Source organism: Gorilla gorilla, chromosome 2 (assembly GCF_029281585.2).
Source record: "Gorilla gorilla gorilla isolate KB3781 chromosome 2, NHGRI_mGorGor1-v2.1_pri, whole genome shotgun sequence".
Taxonomy (NCBI): Eukaryota; Metazoa; Chordata; class Mammalia; order Primates; family Hominidae; genus Gorilla; species Gorilla gorilla.
The window spans coordinates 145,608,318-145,623,902 of NC_086017.1; the positions used below are offsets into that span (position 1 = coordinate 145,608,318).

The 15,585-nt window shown below is 39.7% G+C and overlaps 1 pseudogene across 1 annotated transcript; it reads left to right on the top strand.

Annotated features, from left to right (window-relative positions):
• The first annotated feature begins 6,034 nt into the window (after nt 1–6,034).
• On the top strand, nt 6,035–6,774 carry LOC101134437 (high mobility group protein B3-like; annotated as a pseudogene). The gene has a single exon (XR_174249.5). The product of XR_174249.5 is annotated as a high mobility group protein B3-like (transcript).
• The last annotated feature ends 8,811 nt before the right edge of the window (nt 6,775–15,585 follow it).

Consider the following 15,585-nt stretch of genomic DNA (forward strand, 5'->3'; position numbering starts at 1 on the left):
CAAAGTGGAAATCTCTTTATAGCAGATTAATTTGGGAAACAACTCAAGCAATAAAAAGGAGAGGAGAGGCAAGGTTGACCTACCATACCTTATTTGCAATTCTAAAAGGTAAAACAGTTCTGAAAATTAAATTTAAAAAAACGGATTTGACAGCATAACCTGACTTCAACTGACCTCTTTGTCATCTTTATTCCATGTAGTGTGAACATTTGATGCAGAAATGTTGGTGTGTTTGACTATTGAGTACTGCCCAGACCCCGCTGGGGTTTTATGTAATATGGGTAATATGCTCTATATTATCTTTCTAAAGTCCAAAAAGTTCAAGATTTTGAAACACACCTGGTCCCCGGGGTTTCTTCACAGATCCCGCTTACCTCCAAGGACAAGTGAGAATGCATGCTCAGCAGGCTGCCTGGTGCTGGCCTCAGCATGGGATGCTCAGGTGTGAGCAAGTGGAAAGGGCTTCGAAGAAAGGATACAGCTCTTTGTATGGGTATATTTGCCAGGGAGGGGAGCAGTGTGTAAATGCTCCACTAGACTGGGGGATGTGAAATTGACAAAGAGGGAGAGAAGCCCTTAGGAAAGGCATCCTCCTGAGTGAAATGGTAATTCACTTCGAGATGGTGCTAATAATTAAAACATTTTTTATGGCATTTTAAGAAACATCTATTAGGCCCACATGTGAAGCTACTCACAACTCCTTGTAACATACATTTCAGAAATGTTGCTGTCCCTTGATCTGCCTTTCTTATCTTCATCAGGCGGGTCCCCCATCCCTAGCCCTGCTTATGGCCTCCTCAGGAGGGCCAGCGAGGAGGATGGCTGAGGTGGGAGGGCAGGGAGCCAGGAGGATCACTATAAATAGAGTCCACCTTCTCCATTCTTCTCACTGAGCCACTTCTGAGCTTTCCAAAACAACTGCAGCAGCAGCAGCTGCCGCTTCAGCAGCCACAGAAGTGTTGGTGTCACCAGGACACAGCCTCAGGTAAGAGAAGGGGCATGGCTGCAGAGGGGCAAAGTCTGAGGGGCTGTGTTGGTGCTGAGCTTCAGGGCAGCCTTATGAGAAATACCTACAGAGGTCTCATAATAAAAGAGAAAATGTAACAATTTCTTGGAAATTTTTTTTTAAAAACAGAGCTTCATTCTAAAAGGAAATGTCTCACATGGATCTTAATGCAGAGAAGCCTGAGCGACTTGCAGTTTTAACAATGGTTTTGTCATAGATGTAAAGGTAATTTTTTTTGATGATTTTTTTGTTAATAGAAGAGCTTAATAGAGGACCTCAAATGAGGTTCTGGACCAGTGATGCTGAGAGGGCCACCATTTCTACACACTCTCTATGACAGAGGATGCAGGAGCAGAACATGCTAGGGTCTCCTTCTCCTATACAGGGCTCATGAAGAGATGCTGATGAGGAGATACTTCTAGGTAGGAGAGGATAAGGTTCTGGGTGGGGAACCTGGAGCCCTCAGGGAACCGGGAAAAATGGGAGGAGTCTCCATAGCCACCTTCTGTCTGATTGCATCAAAGGAAGACTGCTACCGAGTGATGGATGAGCTGGGGTGGGAAGCAGAGCTCTTCATCGCTGGAGGTGTTTAAGCAGAGGCTGGTAACTCCTTGACAGATACACTGAAGAAAGGTTTCATGAATCAGCTGGGGGATTAAAATATTACATTGGTGCAAAAGTTATTTTCATCAGGAAAGACAGGAGGGAGTGTTTCCAAATCTCAGGGTGGAGGTGGGCAACAAATTACTACTGTCTTTGCAGCCACTGATATGCCCCTCCCCAAATTTCAGACAGGACGTCAGTGCAGCTGGTGGTCAAGCATCACGTCCCTTAGGCTACGGGGGAGGAGGAGTTGAAGACCCCTGGGCTGATGCTCTCACCTGGAGTACTTGGAGCAACAAGTAATACTTGGATAACTGTAATGGACTAGAGAAATACTCATTGAGAGGTTCTTAAGAATATTTTAGCCCAGAAAGACAAGGTGAGCTCACGTTTGACAAAAGGCAAGCTTTCCAGGGGTTGGCTGTTTTTCCCCATGCAAGCAGGACCCCACACCCACTGCATCCCCCTTACCTGGCTGCTTCTGGTTTGTAGGTAATGGAACGCAAAAGATGTGGTTTCAGCAAGTATTTAACACAAGGACAGATGTGGAACTACCTAGATAATGTGTATCTCCCATTGCCTGCCTCTGTGTCTCTGTCCAGTGGAATTTTCTGCCAAGATATTGTTGTCCAGTTTCGTCTCTGTCAGCCACATGTGGCTATTGGGCAATTGTAATGTAGCATGAACACATAAATACATTTTAAACTTGATTTAATTTTCATTGATTTAAATTTAAATAGCCACTTGTAGCTAATAGCTATTGTATTGGACAGTGCAGTACCGGAACATTCATTCTTTGATAGCAGGAATTGCATTTTTAAAAAGTCTTTGTGTCTCTGGCTTCTTGTATAATGTCCATGAGTAGATATTTAATAAATAAACAATGAAAGAAGATGAGGATGTTCTAGGAGGTTTTTGGAGAGGGCATGGTTGAAATCTGAAGGCAAAAGGGTTGTTTTTAGTAGATTAATGAAGACTTCAAATCACTAGAGTGTTGGCTGGTTTGTCTGCAGTTTTGTTCTCCTCAATGATCTAGGACTTTCTTGCCATTTTAACCATAGCTTTATGCATTTTGATAAATGTGCACAAATGTAGGTATAGAATATCACCATCAAGATATAGGACATTTTCATACCATGAAAAGTTCACTTGTGTCCAGGGTTGGTTTCATGGGTATGCACAACCTGTGCAGTCACACAAGGACATGTGCTCAGAAAGGCCCCATGCTTGATTTACTGCTCTGCTGTTGCTGCCTTGGAATTCTTAATAATTTTTTTTAATAAGGGGCCCTGCATGTTCATTTTGCATTGTGCCCTGCAAATTCTGTGGCTGGTACTGCCTGTATCCTTTTGCAGTCTATCCCCTCCCACCACCCCAGCCTCAGGCAAGAACTGATCTGCTTTTGTCACTATAGGTTAAATTTGTCTTTTTAAAATTTTAATTTATTTTTAAAGACAGGGTCTTGCTCTGTCATCCAGACTGGAGTGCAGTGGTGCAATCATGGCTCACTGCAGTCTTGAACTCCTGGGCTCACGTGATCCTCCTGCCTCAGCCTCTTGGGTAGCTGGGACTACAGCATGCGCCACCACGTCTGGCTAATTTAAGGTTTTTTTTTTGTTTTTTTAGAGATAGGGTCTTGTTTTGTTGCTCAGGCTGGTCTTAAACTCCTTGTCTTGAACATTCCTCCTTCCTTGGCCTCCTGTTGCATTGGGATTATAGGTGTGAGCCACCACCGGCCCTTGTCTTTATCAGAGTTTCATGTAAATGGAGTCATAAAGTATGTACATTCTTTATATCTGGTTTCTTTTACTCATAACATTGCTCTTGAGATTCATCCTTTTTTGTGGTTAGCAATAGTTTGTTCCTTTTTTATTGTTGAATAGTATTCTATTATGTGGATACACCATGATGAGTTTATTCATTCATTTGTGATGGACAGTTGGGTTGTTTATATTAGTTGTCTGTTATAAATTAAGCTGTTACAAGCTTTTGTTTATAAGTCTTTGTGCAGAAAATGTTTTCATTTCTCTTGGGCAAATACCTGGGGATGGAATTGCTGACAGTAGGATAATATATTTTCAACTTTTCAGAAGCTGCCAAATTATTTTCCAAGGTTTTTGTACCACTTAATATTCCTATCAGCAATGTATGAGAGTTCTAGTTGCTTTACATTTTTGTCAGCACATTATATTGTCAGTCTTAAATTTTAGCCATGCTAGTGGCTAAGCTGTGTATTTTATTATGGTCTTACTTTGTGTTTTCCTGTGACTGAAGATTTTGAGCATCATTTTATGTATCTTCTTTTGTGAGGTCTGGCCAAATCTTTTGCCATTTTTTGTTTTCTTTTTATTGAGTTCTTTATATATTTTGGATAAAAATTCTCTGTTAGATTGTGTGTGTGTGTGTGTGTGTGTGTGTATGTGTGTGTATTAATCTGATACATTTTCTTCCATTCTGTGGCTTGACTTGTCTTTATTTATTTATTTATTATTATTATGTTTTGAGACAGGGTCTCTCTCTGTCACCCAGCCTGGAGTGCAGTGGCACAATCACAGCTCACTGCAGCCTTGACCTCCTGGTCTCAAGTGATCCTCCTGCCTTGGCCTCCCGAGTAGCTGGGACCACGGGTGTGTGCCACCACACCTGGCTAATTAATTCTTATTTTTTTGTAGAGATGGAGTGTCACTACGTTTCCCAGGCTGATCTTGCACGCCTGGGCTTAAGTGTTCCCCTCTTCCCAGCCTGCTAACATGCTGGGATTGAACGCGTGAGTCACAGCTCCTGGTCAGTCTTGTCATTTTTTTAATAATATCTTTCAAAAATAGACGTATTTTTAACTTTTATGAAATTCAATTTAATGTTTTGTATTTTATGGTTTGTGCTTTTTGATGTCCTATCTAAGAAATTTTGCCTACCCTAAGGTCACAAAAATGTGCTCTTAAGTTTTTCTCTTAGAAGTTTTATAGTTTGCTTTTTATCTTTAGGTCTATGATCTATTTTTCATTAAAAAATAATTGATCACATATGTTTGGCTCCATTTCTGGACTCTGTTTCATTGATTTGTATGTCTATCTTTATGTTAATACCACCTTGTCTTAATAACTATAGAATTATAATAAGTCGTCTGGGCGCAGTGGCTCATGCCTGTAATCCCAGCACTTTGGGAGGCTGAGGTGGGTGGATCACGAGGTCAGGAGATCGAGACCACGGTGAAACCCCGTCTTTACTACAAATACAAAAAAAATTAGCTGGGCGCGGTGGCGGGCGCCTGTAGTCCCAGCTACTCAGGAGGCTGAGGCAGGAGAATGGCGTGAACCCGGGAGGCGGAGCTTGCAGTGAGCCGAGATCGCGCCACTGCACTCCAGCCTGGGCGACAGAGCAAGACTCCATCTCAAAAAAAAAAAAAAAAAAAAAAAGAATTATAATAAGTCTTGAAATCAGACAGGGCAAGTATCCCAAAGTTGTTGTTTATAAAAATTGTTTTAACCATTCTAGGTGTTTTGCAGCTTTATATAAATTTTAGAATCAACTTGCCAAGATTGCATTACATCTACAGATCAATTTGGAGAGAACTGATTTTTGATAATATTGTCTTCCAATTCATGTCTATTTATTTAGATCTTTAATTTCTCTCAGCAATGTTTTGTAGTTTTCCGTGCACAAGTATTATACCTTTTTGTTGTTAAGTTATCCCTAAATATAGAATTTTTTAATGGTATTAAGAATGGTATCATAAAATTTCTTTTCCATTGTTCTTGACATTATGTAGACATATATTTGATTTTTGTATGTTGAGCTAGTATTCTGTGATCTAAAACTTCTTATTTCTAGTAGCATTTTTGTAGACTCAGGATTTTCTATGTACACAGTCATGTCACATGAGAATAAAGATAGTTTTACTTCTTATTTTCAAATCTACATGATGCTTATTTCTTACTTTTCTCTTTCACTGGCTAGAATCTCCTGTATAATGTTGGTTAGAATTGGTAAGAACAGATATTCTTGCTTTGTCCGTGATTTTAGATTAGAACTCGTTCCATCTTTTACCATTGAGTATAAAGCTAGTTTAGGTTTGTCATAGATGCCATTCATCAGTTGAGAAAATTCTCTGCTCCTAGTTTGTTGAGGGTTTTTATGGTGAATAGATGTGGAATTTTGTCAAATGGTTTTGTTTGCATTTTTCCTTTGTTTTTTATCTTGAGATGATCATGTAGTTGTTCTCTTTTATTCTGTTAACATGGTGAGTTGTGTTGATGAAGTTTTAAATGTTGAATAACCTTTGCATTCCTGGGATAAACTCTATTTGTTTACAACATATTATTCCTTTTAAAAATCTTAAGGCGTCTCTCGTGGAGGCAGCTAGCTTGAGGCTGGGGAGTGCTGAACTGCGTGTCATGCCCTGTGCTTGCCCAGACTAGTGAACAATACAGTCAGGATGGCTAAAGGTGACCCCAAGAAACCAAAGGGCAAGATGTCTGCTTATGCCTTCTTTGTGCAGATGTGCAGAGAAGAACATAAGAAGAAAACCCCAGAGGTCCCTGTCAATTTTGCAGAATTTTCCAGGAAGTGCCCTGAGAAGCGGAAGATAATGTCTGGGAAAGAGAAGTCTAAATTTGATGAAATGGCAAAGGTGGATAAAGTATGCTACGATTGGGAAATGAAGGATTACGGACCAGCTAAGGGAGGCATTAGGATCCTTATTCTTGCCTCCCTTAGTTGGTCCCTAATCCTTCGTTTGGATCCCACTGTCTGGATTCTTCCTGCTCTGTTCCGAATTCTGCCCTAATATCAAATCCACAAACCCTGGTATCTCTATTGGAAATGTCGCAAAAAGGCTGGGTGAGATGTGGATTAACATGTAACAGTGAAAAGCCGCCTTACATCACCAAGGCGACAAAGCTGAAGAAGTATGAGAAAGATGTTGCTGACTAGAAGAAAGTTTGATGGTGCAAAGGGTCCTGCTAAGGTTGGCTGGAAAAACGTGGAAGAGGAAGACAAAGATGACGAGTAGGAAGAAGAGGATGAGAAGGATGAATTTTAAAAACTGTTTATCTGTCTCCATGTGAATACGTTAGAGTAGGGGAGCACCTTAATTAACACATCAAGTGTCTGTTGCCCTCATTAGGTTTAATTACAAAATTTGATCACGATCAGATTGTAGTCTCTCAAAGTGCTTTAGAAATTGTCAGTGGTTTACATGAAATGGCCATCGGTGTCCAGAGCACCCTGAAGCTGTATCAAAATTGTACATATTTCTAAACATTTTTAAAATGAAAAAATAATCTTGTGTTCTCCTCACTCTGTGCACTTTGCTGTTGGTGTGACAAGGCATTTAAAGATGTTTCTCCCCCGCCCCTGTTTTTTAACTTGTAAAGTGGTGTTAACATATAGTTATTGGCTAGAAATCCTGAGTTATCACTGTATATATCTCTAGTTTGTAAAAAGACCAAAACAATTGAGACAAACTCTTGACACTCCTTGCTTGGCATTGAGGCTGCAGGGGAAGATGCCTTTTGGAGGGGTCGCAGCTCATGCACTGTGAGGTTGGACCTGGTGACTGCAGCAGGCATCCATTTAACTTCAGGTTGTCATGTTTCTGTATATAATGACATAACATTCTGCCTCCATTCTTAGCTGTAGACAAAGGTGGGTCGGCTGGCATGAGAAGTGTTTTTTTGTTTGTTTTAGTTAAGTGTGATAGTTTTTAAACTGTTTCTTAAACAAACTGTAGAATTCTTCGGTGTCAGCAAAGGGAAGAGCCACTGCATCAATGAAAGTTCAAAAGCCTTCCGTACTTAAACACGCTTTGCAATGTTGGTTTTTTTTGTATGTTTAGAATGCTGAAATGCTTTTGAAGTTAAATAAACAATATTACAATTTTAAAAATAAAAATAAAATTTGTAGACTCTGCTAATATTTTGTTAGAGATTTTTATGTTATGTTCATGAGGGACATTAGTCTTTAGTTTTCTTTTCTTACAATATCTTGGTCTGGTTTTGGTATCAGGATAATGTTATCTTCGTTAAACAAATTGGGAAATGTTACCTCCTCTATTTTATGAAAATATTTACCTGAAATTTGTATTATTTCTTTCTGAAATGTTGTAAGGAATTCATCAGTGATGCCATCTAGACCTGGAGTTTTCTTTGTAGGAAGGGATTTATTTACAAATTCAATTTCTTTAATAAGTGTATGGCACTCCAGATTTTTAACTTCTTTTCCTGTTTTGGCAAATCATATTTTTCAAATAATTTGTCTATTTTATCTAAGTTGTCAAATTTATTGGCATAAAGGTCTTCATAATATTCTGTTTTATTTATGCTGTCTTTCATTCTTTTTTTTTTTTTTGAGACAGAGTCTCGCTCTGTCGCCCAGGCTGGAGTGTAGTGGTGTGATCTCGGCTCACTGCAAGCTCTGCCCCCCGGGTTCAAGCCATTTTCCTGCCTCAGCCTCCCGAGTAGCTGGGACTACAGGCGTCCGCCACCACGCCCGGCTAATTTTTTTTTGTATTTTTAGTAGAGACAGGGTTTCACCGTGTTAGCCAGGATGGTCTCGATCTCCTGAACTCGTGATCCGCCCGCCTGGGCCTCCCAAAGTGCTGGGATTACAGGCTTGAGCCACCGCGCCCAGCCTGTCTTTCATTCTTGATATCAGTTATTTGTGTTTTCTCTCTTTTCTTCCTGATCGATCTAGCTAATGGTTTATCAATTTTATTATTATTTTTAAAAACCCTAGAATTAAAAAAACTGATATTCTTACTGTTTTTGTCCATTTTCACTGGTTTCCACTCTGATCTTTATTATTTCCTTCTTTCTATTTTGGACTTAATTTGATCTTTATTTTTTAGCTTCTTAAATTGGAAGCTTAGATAATTGATTTTAGACATTTTTTCCTTTCTAATATACACATTTAAAGCTATTAATTTTTCCCTATGTACTGCTCTAGCTGCCTTGCACAAATGGTATGTTGTGTGTTTATTTTCATCTACTTCAAAATATTTCCTTCATGATTTCTTCTTTGACCTGTACTGTACAGGGAAAAACTCTGTCTCCAACTGAGTTTCCCTCTGCTCTCACACAACACCACCACAACAATCAACACAGAGGAAGACTTCCTGACCAAATGTGTGGGGGAAAGCCCCACACACCAAGCCACAGACACCAGCTGGGTGTCCAATTCAATTCCAACACAATCTACCTGGAGACAGTGTCAGAGCCCACAGGCTGGGGGCTCAGTTCCCAAGATTGCCCCCGACATCTCCCATTGCAGTCACAAGTCTGGGCCTCCAGAACTTCTGACTGACTGGCTTCAAGTTGGGGTTCCCACTACCCCCTCTTCGGGTTTGATTCATTTCCTGGAGTGGCTCATAGAACTCAAGGAAACACATTTATTTGTTTATTTTAAAGAACATTACTAAGGATACAAACGAAAAGAAGTGTAGGGCAAGGTGTGGGAGAAGGGACGTGGAGCTTCCATGCCCTCCCTGGTCACACCACCCTCTAGCAACCTCCACATGATAAGCTATTTGGAACCTCTCTGAACCCTATCCTCTTGGGATTTTATGGAGGCTTTATTACATAGACATGATTGATTAAACCACTGGCCATTGGTGATCAGCTTGACCTGCAACTCCTTTCCCCTCCCTGTGGGTTGGGGGTGTGAGGCTGAAAGTCCCAACTCTCTGATCCTGCCTTGGTCTTTCCAGTGACCAGCCCCACCGTTGAATCTATCAGACAAAACACGTACACAAAAGACAGCACTTTGGAGATCCCAAGGATTTTAGGAGTCCTAAGCCAGGAATCAGGGACGAAAACCAAAACATATGTATGCCCTCCATGGAGCCTCCCTTTAATCAACTTGGCTTCCATTGCCACCACAGACCACCTCCTGGTTTTGACCATAGATCCCTTACATCAAAAGAATATACAGAATCATTAATAATTAGTCCAGTCCATCATATTGTACAAATGTCCTAGGGTAAGGCCACTCAGGTTTGCAGTCTTCCTTTCAATCTTTTCAGGTTCCCAAAACAGGAGTGGTCCCGACAAATATACAGCTCCACCCTTTCAGGCATACGGAATAATTGAGCTAAGAAACAGTATCATCTATTGCTCTGAGACTTTTGAGTTGTTCATGTAATATTGAGCTTCCCTCAATTAATAACTCATTTATTTATTCATTTACACTCATCTACTACTTCTCCTGCTCTCCATTAATATCCAAATTTTTCACCTTTGGACGGGACATTAGAATTGCCACTGTGCTGGTCTAGATTGCAGGCAGCAGCACTAGTCTGGCGAGTGCCTCCCACTCAGCCTGTTCCCATTCACATAGGGTACGGTTATATAGATTCCAAACTAGTGAGCCATTTTCACCACCAGGCGTTATAACTGTATTTATCCTTGGTCCCAGTTTTGCCAGAGGGTGAACGCACAAGCCACCTGCAACAGGCCCTTAGGAATTCTGAGAGGAGAAAAAAAAATTTTCTTGAGGTGATTTGGGGAAGAAAAAAAAATTATAGCCATTATACCAATATACTCCTCCCCTAGCAAGAGGTGCGTACTCATACCAGTGTCCTCCCCACCTCCCCTTCCCCAGATCAACCAGAAAAACAGAGAAAAAAATCTAGTGGGGATACTATAGTCCCACTCATGTTGAGTGTGAGCACAAAATTGTGAAGGTGTGCAAGGCAGCCCTGCAAGCTTTTGTTTCTCCCTGCTTTAGGCAACCAATGTTTCAATTGCCTGTTCTCCTCTATCAAACTATTAGTTGAGGGAGGATATCTCTCTGCCCATTGTTGGACATTATGGGCTGTATGTGTTACTTGGTCTGAAGAAATGGCAGTCAGCCATCCAAATTTATGCAATATCTTCTGTTCTGTTCTGGTTTTTTTTTTTAATTTTTATGGCACTCTGAGCATTTTCATTTCCCACCAGGCATGCAAAAGCCCAGTCCAGAGTCAGTGTCTATTCTTGTCAAGACCCATTTGCAGCCTCCAGGGCTCCCAGCACCAGCCTCCCTTGCCAGCTGTGTTCAGGGCCTTTTCACCAGGGAATCTGCCACATAGCCATCAGCAGTCTCTGTCTCCTTTTATGACAAACAGAACAGTTCTTACTGGCATTATGTGCCTGAGAGGGTGCAAAAGAAACTATCTTGACTCAACCCATCTCTCCACTGCTGCAGTACCCACTATCCTATATCAATTAATTTCATGGACCCAGGTGGCCACCTCCAGGGAGGACACAGGGATATCTGCTTGGGCCCTGGCAATTGTACTTGTTTCCATTTAGCAGGTCCAAATAATATTGCTCGACGGACAGGTTTACATGCTTTCTGTTTTACAGTATGAGGTAGAGGAAACCAGTGTGTGTGTGTGTGTGTGTGTGTGTGTGTGTTTGTGTGTGTGTCATAATACCACACATGGGTTATTAAGAAAACTTTTAAAAATTTCCAAATATTTGGGGATTTTATTCCTAAATATCTTCTTGTTCTCGATTTCTAATGTAATTATGAGTGGGCAGAGAATATATAATTCAATCTTTATTTATTGAGACTTATTTTATGGCCCAGAATATGATCTATCTTGGCAAATGTTTTATGTGCGTTTGAGAAAAATGTGTGTGCTGCTGTTTTGGGATGGGGTGTTCTATAAATGTCAGTGAGATCAAGTTGATTGATAATATTGTTCAAATCTTCTACATACTAGCTGGTTTTCTCTCTACTCATCAATAAGAGAGAAATATTGAAATATCTAAATACATAAATATTTAGATACATAAATTTATGTATCTAAATACATATTTAGATAAAATTCAGATACATAAATATCTAAATACATATTTAGATAAAGTTTAGATACATAAATATCTAAATACATATTTAGATAAAATTTAGATACATAAATACATATTTAGATAAAAATTTAGATACATAAATATCTAAATTATAGATAAAGTATATTTCTCTTGTCAGTTATCTTTTGTTCAATGTATTTTGAAGTTTGTTTTTTAACCCTAGATGTTAAGCATCTAGGATTGTTATGTTCTCTTGGCATATTCACCCTTTTATTATTATGAAATGTTCCTTTATATCTTTGGTAATATTCTTTGATCTGAAGTCTACTTCATCTAATATTAATATAGCTATCTTAGCTTTCTTATAATTAGTGCTCACATGGTATATCTTTTTTTTTTTTTCTTTTTTTTGAGACGGAGTCTCGCTCTGTTGCCAGGCTGGAGTGCAGTGGTATGATCTCGGCTCACCGCAACCTGTGCCTCCTGGCTTCAAGCAATTCTCCTGCCTCAACCTCCCAAGTAGCTGGGACTACAGGCATGCCTCACCACCACGCCTTTTTGTAATTTTTTTTTTTTTTTGTATTTTTAAGTAGAGATGGGGTTTCACCATGTTGGCCAGGATGGTCTCGATCTCTTGACCTCGTGATCCACCTGCCTCAGCCTCCCAAAGTGCTGGGATTACAGGCATGAGCCACCGCGCCCGGCCATGGTATATCTTTTTCTATAAAATTTTTTTATCTTTAATTTTCCTGGGTCTACAATTAAAGTGGAGTTCCTATGGACAGCATATGTTAATACTTCGGTCTTCTTTAAAATCTGGTTGACTTTTTTTTTTTTTAGTGGTTACATAGGATTCACAATGTATCTTTGACTTATCACACTCCACCCTTAAATAATATAATACCACTTCAGGATATAATACAGAAATTTACAAAAATATTATTTAATTCTTCGATCTTTTGTACTGTTGTTATTATACATTTTATTTCTGTTATAAATCCCACAACATGTTATTATTTTTCTTTGAATAACCAGTTATGTTTTAAATAAATTTTAAAATAAAAACCTTTCATATTTGCCCACTTATTTATTATTTCTGGTGTTTTTCATTCCTTTGTATAGATGAAAGTTTCCATCAGTATGATTTTTCTTCCACCTGAAAAACTTCTATTTATATTTATTAAAAATTTCTGTTTATAGTTAAAAAGTATAATAAAGTAAAAGCAATTCTTGTTGTAGAGCAGATTTGTTGACAATGAATTCTCTCAGCTTGTGTTTGTCTGAAAAGATCTTTACTTCATCTTTGGTTTTGAAAGATATTTTTACTTCCTATTGATTTGTTTTACTTTCAGAATTTTTTTTTTTTTTTTTTTTTTTTTTGAGACAGAGTCTCACTCTGTCACCCAGGCTGGAATGCAGTGGCGTAATCTCGGCTTACTGCAACCTCCACCTCCCGGGTTCAAGTGATTCTTCTGCCTCAGCCTCCTGAGTAGCTGGGACTACAGGCACGTGCCACCATGCCTGGCTAATTTTTGTATCTTTTAGTAGAGACGGGGTTTCACCATATTGACCAAGCTGGTCTCAAACTCCTGACCTCATTTCTTTCAGAATTTTTAAAGTGTCATTCCATTGTCTTCTGGCTTGCACTTTTTTCTAATGATAAATCATGGAAATTCTCATTTTGTTTTTTATGTGTTATTTGTCTTTTAAAAATCTGTCTGCTTTTACGATTTTCTCCTTATCCTTGGTTTTCAGCAATATGTTGTCATGTAGTTTTATTTGTGCATATCTTTCTTGGGATTAAGTGAGTTTACTAAATCTGTGGTTTTAGAAACGTTATCAAATTTGGAAGAATTTCAGGTATTATTTCATCAAGTATTTTTCTGGCCTTTACTTCTTCACACATATGTTCAACTACTTGATATGTTTCCATAGTTAATAGGCTCTGTTAATTTATTTTAGTCTTTTTTTTCTTTTGCATGTGTCGTTTTGGAGGGTTTTTATTGTTATGTCTTCAAATTCACTTGCCTTTTCTTCTGCAGTGTTTAATTAGCTGGTAATTTCATCCAATAAAGTTTTAATTTAATACCTCTTTTTTTATCCCTATAGTTTTTATTTGTTCTTTTTTATAGCTCTCATTTCTTTTCGCATTATGTCTGTTTACATGAGCATATTTGTAATAGTTGTTTTAATATCCTTTTTTGTTAACTCCAAAGTCTCTGTCATTCTGGGTATGTTTTTATTGACTGATGTTTCCCCTAAGTATGGGTCACGTTTTCCTGCATTTTTGTATGTCTAGTAATTTTTACTGGATGCTAGGCATTGTCACAGTTACCTTTTTGAGTGGATGACTTCTGTTTCTTGTAAAGAATATTAAATTTTATTGTGGCATGCACTTAGGGAACTTAGAATCAGCTCATTTTTTTCAGTTTGCGTTAAATTTTTCTAAGGCAGGTCTAGAGTAGCCTTTATTTTAGGTCTCTTTTATTTAGTTTTACTACCAAGATACAACTCTTCTAGGATCTCCACTGAGTTCCCTGGGTGTTAAATGAGATCTCTTCCCTCTGGCTGGATCTCTACTATCTCATAGCCTGTGTAAGCTCTAGGAACTGTTCAGCATACAGATTCTCAGTACTTCTTTGCATAGCTTTGTGGAGTCTTAACCTAAGCATTCACAGATTAGTTTTCAGCAATAGATTCAAGGAGACCCCTATGCAGATTCTAGGCTCGTTCTCTGCATAGTTCTCTCTGTTCCAGTGCTCTGCCCCATAAATTCCAGCTGATTTAGCCTCCCTTAACCCTGATCTCTGCTTGCTTAACTTGGCAAGACTGCAGTGTTATGCTTGTGTTCCTTCCCCTGCACCACTGTCTGGAAAAGTGACTCTTGGCAGAAAGCCAGGGAAATTGTAGGGCTTGCTTGTTTGTTTCATGGCTCTCATTGATCATAGTTCATCACTTCTTGTTGTCTAGGATTTGGAAATAGCTGTTTCATAAATTTGTCCAACTTTCTTATTGTTTTCAGTGGGAGGACAACTCTGGTACCAGTTACTCTGTCATAACTATAAGATAGAGGTGAGCTTTTAAAAAGACCACATTCACAGCAGTGGTGACTAGAAGCTTTTTTTCATACAGCCTCACATGAAGGAGCTTTGGGAACTGAAAAGGACTATGGAGAATCAGAGATCTTGAGATTTGACAGTGGTAGCAGAAGTCCAAGATGCCAGGGAAGATAGCTTAGCAGAAAATCTGACAGCCAGGCTAGAACAATCAGGATTTCTGATGTGTAGGCTTGGAATAGAATAGATTTCAGTACTTTCTATCTAAAAATTATTTGCCTCTTATTGAAGCAGAGGACCCAATATGAGATAGACAAGGGACTCTTCTTCTGATAATTGGATTGCAACCTTGGCTACATACTCGAATCATTGAGGGAGCTTTTACAAATCCTGGTTCTCAAGTTGTACTGAAAAAATAAATCAGTCTGTGGGATGAGTCTAGGCATGTGTATCTTTTAAAGCTCCTTGGGTAATTTCAGTGTGCTGCCAAAGCTGGGGACCACTGCTCTAAGGTGCTCCACTGCCAGCATGGAGGGTTTGGGTTAGAGTTAGTATTAGGGTTTCACTTTGGGGAGCTCTATTAGGTGTTCTGCATATCTTATCTCTTTACTATCCCCTTCCTTTCCTTTCCTGAACATTTTCTCAGCGGCTCTTGTTCTACTCAGAAGAAGACCCAGGTGATGAGACAGTGGGGAAGGCCAGGCAGGAGGTGTTGCATTTGGGAGGAGGGAAGGGTGGACCCAGAAGAGGGTACAGGAAAGAACCCAGGAAGGGACCCAGGAAGGAGGAGGCAGAGAGCAGATGCTGCAGAAGCCGGGGAGTGTGGGGGTCCCCATTTCCCCTTCCCTTCTTTCTGCTGTCACACTTCCTTCCCCTGCTCCAGGCCCAAACAAGTCTGGAGCTAGCCAGCTCAGTTGGTGACTGTCCAATATCTTCTGCCCACACTTCCTGGCCACAATCCTCCTTCGGGGTGATGAAAAGGCCCTGGAAGTCCCTTGCTATTTACTGAGGAAGCGTGGGCTTGTCTCCTGGGAACAGAAGCCGTAGACTTTCTGTGATGGAAAGTGCCATGGGTCAGAGCTCATGCCCTGCCACTGACTTGCAGAACGACCCTGGATCAGTTGCT